Here is a 6,602-nt window from a genome sequence, read left to right on the forward strand (position 1 = left end):
TTAAGATCTGAGTTGCTTTAGTGATTTGTTCAATTAGTTCCAAATAGTTAGCTTCTAACAGCTATGTCCAGTTGATGAAAATCACTAAAAATATTAAGTTGAATGAGTTTTGAGAAAATTATATAGACTATAAACTGTATAATTAATACCTGATGAAGCCAATTTTGGAGGTTCAATTTTAGTTGTTGTGAAAAGAACATGAGGATATTTAACTGGTGGAAAACTGAGACTTGTTTCGGTGCCAAAGGGAGTGAAACTGAACTAAAAGAAAAGGATAAAAACATGTATAAAATATACCTGATGAGATTTACTGTTGTCAATATTGACGACCATGTTTAGTCATATATACTTAAGAATCAATTTACACTCAAAAGCTAACCCAAACTGCTTCGTGCGATGCCTCTCCTCAACTTTTCATATATATTTGCCACATCTCCAATTCATTTAATTTCCTGTTTGCTTGCTGATAAACAACATAAGCACTTTTAGCATATTGCTAAGTTAAATATTTGTAACTTTGGCTATTAATAGCAAAAATGTAAAAAAGATCGATCATGTAAAATTGATATTACTAGATTTATCATTAAACAAACTATCAAATATACCACTCTTTTTATTTAAAATATCTTACTTTTATAGATATCGTTGGTTAAAGTAGCATTTAAATACTGTGCTGATGTTTAAAAATGTGCAAAAGGACTTTACTCAGTCACTAGCACATACGTAATATACGTACACATAATAAGTGGCAATTAAGCACCTTGTGTCCACTACGGTGTTAGAAATTTTCCAACAATCAAGTTGGTACCATACGGTATGTACACCAACAACATTACACTGTAGTAGCCACTTGATCGATGCCAAATAAATCGATTCAGACAAGTCAGAACTTTCAGAGCAGATGATCAAGCAGTGATGAACAGTGAGCTCATGTGGCCATTTGAGAGCACTCTGAAATTAAATTCAACACCTATCCACGACGCGGCCGCAAAGGACAGATAGCGCACAGACATAATTTGTCTTAAACTGTCCTTGTGCCATCCATAACTACACACATGTGCACATGAGTACATGGCCTAATTTTGTGATATATAGTGGCACACGTGTGGTTAATGAAACCAGTTTTTCTCTGTATCGTGCTGGCCACCCTTGCATGCATGAATTTGGACGATAATCCGTTTTAACTTCATTAGAGTTCTATTAGACTTCCGTATACGTGGTTATCTTACAGTTGAAAATGACATCCTTATGCCATATGTCTCCGGTCACCCCAGGATTTTTATACACGGTTTTCAGAATTATACTATCTCCGTCCCAAAATATTTGTAACGTGGGTATAGATTAATTAGATTGTTAGTGCTACAAATCTAGAGATAGAGTTTGTTTAAATTCACTGTAAACATTGTATCAAATATATACCTAGCTAGGTCATTATATTTTGGGGCAAAGGGAATATTTTCTACTATATGCAATTATTTCCAGTGTCTACATGCATGCAGTAGTAATGAGCATCGTAAGTTCATTTTTGTTGGTTAATGCTGCATATTTTGTAAAGACATAGTATCAATTCTGTCTCGCCGTGGGCATAGCTGCTCAATGATCAAAGGGCCAAGACGAATTCATAGTCCCAGGAATGAACATCCAAAATAAATGTTGTAGCTTTCTCCTGTCAAAAATATAAATTAATTAACTCGATCGATATAAAAGCTGAATTGCAAATTTTTTAAATAATTAGTTGTAGCTTTCTTTAAGTAAAGGTCAGGATTTATTTTATTACTAAAAATAAAAGCTGATAATATAATTGAAACCGGAGAGAGTAACGTTTCCAATTCCTTTAATTTTCTTTCCAAATTTCTATGGGAAGTGAACTTTATAACGTTAATGAGAGGTTAGAAAACATAGAAGACACAGATGCACATGCAAGAGGCGAAACCTTTTGCTTTATCTACCTTTTTTCGTATTTGTGTATGTACTAAATATGGGAAATATCAATATTCCGGCCACTACTATAATCACGATTTTTGCGTGCAGTGGAAACTCATTTTTGTGTGCGGTGGTTCCGCCCGTCTGGAATCCATTGTCTGCCAAAATCACGATTTTTTCGTGCGGGTGAGGCACCGCACGTGAAAATCGATTTTCGCGTGCGGGCGCTTAAGCCGCCCCCACGGTAAAATAAAAAATCAAAACAAAAAAAAGAAAAAACCAAAACCCTAACTGCCGCTGTCGTCGTCGCCCGCTTCCCACGCCGGATCCACCTCCCGCTCCCGTCGCCGGCCGAAGACACTCCTCCCCTCCGCCGGATCTGCAAGGGGAGGGAGTGGCCGCGTACAACCGTCGTCGCCCGCCACCGCCCCTGTTACCTCCGCTTGTGCCCACCACCGCCAGATCCGCCGCCCCCATCCCTCCCCTCCGCTGGATCTGCAAGGGGAGGGGAGGGGAGGGGAGGGGAGCCAACGGGAGAGGGAGGGAGGGGCCGCCGCGTGCTGTCGCCCGGCGCCGCTGCTGTCGCTGCTGTGAGGAAAGGAGAGGCCGGGAGTAGAGAAGGAGTGGAGTGGAGTGGTAGGAGAGAAGGAGTGGGAGAGTTAAGGAGTGAGGATGAGGATTATTTTCGTGTGCGGAGCGAGTAAAGAGGCCCGCACGGCATTTTTGCGTGCGGTTGAGTAAAGTGGCCCGTACGGGATAAATGTGTTTTCCCGTGCGGGCGACAGCCTGTTGTCGGTCCTCCGATTATCCCATGCGGTGCCAATTATGTCCCGCCTGGAAATAAATGGGTCTAGCGTCGAGGAAAATATTTCGTGTAGCAGTGTGCGCAGCAATAAATTAAGTAACACACAAAGGAAATTGCCACTGCAAATGCACGTGAATCAGGAAAAGGTAATCTCGGGAGACAGTTGAATCAAATAGAAATTACGCCTTGTATGCTGGAAAACCAGCCAAAAAATTACACGCCCCCTAATCTGGGATGGAAGGAGTAACATATTGCTAAAGCTCTCTGTATAATTGATAAAAATGTGCATAACCGTTGTTTAACCAGCGGCTTATAAGTTGTATTCTCATGAAAAAACAAAATCTCTAGCCGATGCTTGCTAATTTTCAGAAAACTAGATCACCCCACTTGCATAAGCTTTAATTTGTTTTAATTGTGCTAACATACAATAGAAATATTATTGATTTGTTCGATCCACACGCTACTGAAATATTTTCAATGTACTGTTGGGTCATTGTCAATGAGCTGTAGTGCTGGAATACTAAGAAAAGAACATTGTGAAGCACTATAATAAGTGAATTGCTTGAACCTATTTCCATAAATTTAAGTTTCGACCATTCATCTCTATCATAAATTAAAATGCATATGACAGGGAAATTCATCGTATAGTTATCCATTTCACACATCTCATTCTTTTTCTCACGCGCTCATCAAGAAAACGGTATAATAATTAATTAATCTATATTAATTATGGCACGAAGAGTACTTACCCTTTTGATAGTGGCAAGTTGTCAACCAGTTAAGCATATGTTCAGCTAAGAAACAGTGAGCTCGCACGGACGTCGTTTGACGTCAGCTCTCAAAAGATGACGCCGCTACTTGGATCGGATGTTGGAGACTTGGAGGGAGAATTTTGTCCCACTTGTCCTACTCACCCCATAACTGAACATGTGTGTACAGATGAACCCGGCCGTTTTTAGCAGTGACATGCACACACACGTGCAAAGCAAATTAAATTAACGAGTATCCTTCTGCCACCTAGTCCCTCGAGTAGTATGTACTTTATATATATGCATGCATGAACCTGATTAAAATTTTCTTGTAATTTGATTTGCTGCAAACATTTGGAAAGACATACAGACTTACTGGAATTTAGAAATGACGATAGGCAAATTTTAGTAGAGAACACTCAAATTTCGTGGAGGATACCGGTGAACATCATAAAAATGTGCTACAGCTAAAGAACACCTAAAAAAAAATAGTAATTTGGTTTAGGACACTTTCAGCTAAATTGGAAGAAAAACTTCTTAAAAAAACGAGAATGCCCCTAAAGCTTCTAACGTGCCGTTGGAGTGAAAATTTAGAAATTAAGTAACTCTCAATCTCCCATCAACCTAGTCCCTTGTATTTTATCTTCACTCTAGCATCAGGTTTGTGGCTTGTGGCTCTATAATTCATGTTTTTTTTTCTCAACAGTGGCTGTGATACTTTTTACAAAGTCCACTAACAAATTACACAAAATTTGGTGCTCCCTATAGGAAAATTTGCAATGATGTTAACTGTTGATTTCTATGTTATATCAGGAGTAGAAAAAGTTAAGTGGTGGTATTAAATAGTTACTCCTCCGTCCCATTTTAAGCGCAACCATGAGTTTTCTAGTCTAATTCTAATCGTCCGTCTTATTTGAAATATTTTTTATTTGTATTTTTATTGTTATTAGATGATAAAATATGAATAATACTTTATACGTGACTTATGTTTTTAAATTTTTTAATAAAATTTTAAATAAGACGGACGATTAAAATTGGACACGGAAACTCATGGCTGTGATTAAAATGGGACGGATGGAGTATGAGCTAGTACCATATATATTAAAAAAATAACGGTCTAAATTGTTTGTAGTAGATACACCATTGTAAATGATCTTTCATATGTGTGCACATATATCGAAACATCTAATGGAGCTACTGCTAGGTGGAGACCCGAGATGTGCAAAATTTGTACTTTCTCCTACAAGTTTCTTATCCTCATTCAGACCTAAAAAGGGTTTCTTGTTCTCTGCAGGTGTATTTTTTTGTCGTTTGGGGTGAAAAATTTTAGATAGATAGCTTTAGAGCATTCTATTAGCAAGAGCATATGACTCTAAAAAAATTGGTCAGTTATCAGAGATTGCTCCAACATATAGATGGTTCGACAAGTCGAGTAGATAAGAGTCTGAAATTAAAGGATGGCCAAATGCACCGCGCTGCTGCGGAGTTAATTACTAAAACTTTTTTTTTCTCGTCGAACTCTCTTCTACAGAATGCTTGCTTAATTCTCTAATTCCCCTTTGCTCCGGAGATGACAACGCTATGGTTTTTGTTGATTGGTTGATAAACGAAGTAGAGATGATATAGTCCAATGAGACGATTAATTGATATGATGGTACATTCCACTATTCACGTGACCCGAGCATAAGGCGCCACACCACCAATGGAGATGGTGGAGTACGGTGGGTGGAGGGAGGGCGTACGCAATGATTTTATTAGATGTGTAAAACTATTAGTATAACTAGGAAGGTAGCCCGCGCGTTCGCGCGGGCATGCGTCGTACACCAAGTTTGAGGTATTTATAAAAGTGACATATTAATAGGAGAACACCTGCCACGATTTCTCCATAAATGATTTTTGTCAGCATTAATTTATTCTTTAATAATATTTTAACCTATTAGATTTATATTATATCAAATATAAGTAGTATCTATAAGTAATCATTTATAATATTCTTCATCATTTTAAAAAAAAGGTAGATTTATTTTCTTTAGAAAACATGTCAACGAAAGTAAAAGTAAGTGTAAAATAAAAATTAAGGTGTTTTTATTTTTTTAATTGTATAATATATTATCATAATATGTTAAAGGATGAATTGGGTGGGACATTAAGCTACACGAAAAATGCACGGGTTTATATAGTCTAATATGATTGATATATTTTGAGAGGCGATCTACCTATGAACATTTCATGTAGAGTGAATGAGAGGCTCCACGCAACTTAGCAGGAATACAATAACGTCGAAATATCATTGCACTGTAATATTTTTGGAATGTCATGTACCATAAATAAACACTTGTTAAAAGGTACAGGGCATGTTATGCAGTGAGCCAGACAGAGATTCTGATAGACTTTGTTTTTTTCCCAAAGGATAGATATGATGTTATAAAAATTGGGTCCATCGGTTTAAATGGAAACCGATGGTCGATTATATGAGTGTTTTTTAATTAATAGAATGCCACATAGCGACTTAGAAGTGTTTATAGGAGTGCTAGGAGCAATCATATGTATGATTTAGATGCTATGATCATTTTAAGATCGTTTATTTATCTTTTAAATTTAAAATATCATTTATTTACAAAAGCATCAAGATCAATTCGTATATGTAAATAGCCCCCACGTGTATGTTGTGAGAAATTAATAAAGTTTTTTTATGAAGAAATTAATTAAGTTGGTAGAAAGTCATTAGATGTCTAACAATGTACTTTTAATGGGTTTAACAGTTTCATTAAAAAATAAGCTAGCATATTTTGATTTTCAATGACAAATTTTAATATTTTCTTTTATTTAGTGGAGCACTCAAGATGGATGTAGGTCTAGAATGCAATAAATCCAATATAGATATTAAAATTATATATTTATTTGAAAAATAAAAATAGATGTATAATTTATGGTACAAATAATTGTAAAGACTCGTAAAATTAATCCGGCCTTTATTAAAAAGTCTAAAATAGCACGTTTAAGTATAAATTAGTTAATATATTTCTTTGTTAGTTTAATGCGTACAGAATGTAACGGTATAAACTTTATAAACTTTATTTAAATAGTGTATTATTTGAAAATAATGCTCCACATAAAGGGTTCAT

This window comes from Oryza glaberrima, chromosome 12 (genome assembly GCF_000147395.1).
Source record: "Oryza glaberrima chromosome 12, OglaRS2, whole genome shotgun sequence".
NCBI lineage: Eukaryota > Viridiplantae > Streptophyta > Magnoliopsida > Poales > Poaceae > Oryza > Oryza glaberrima.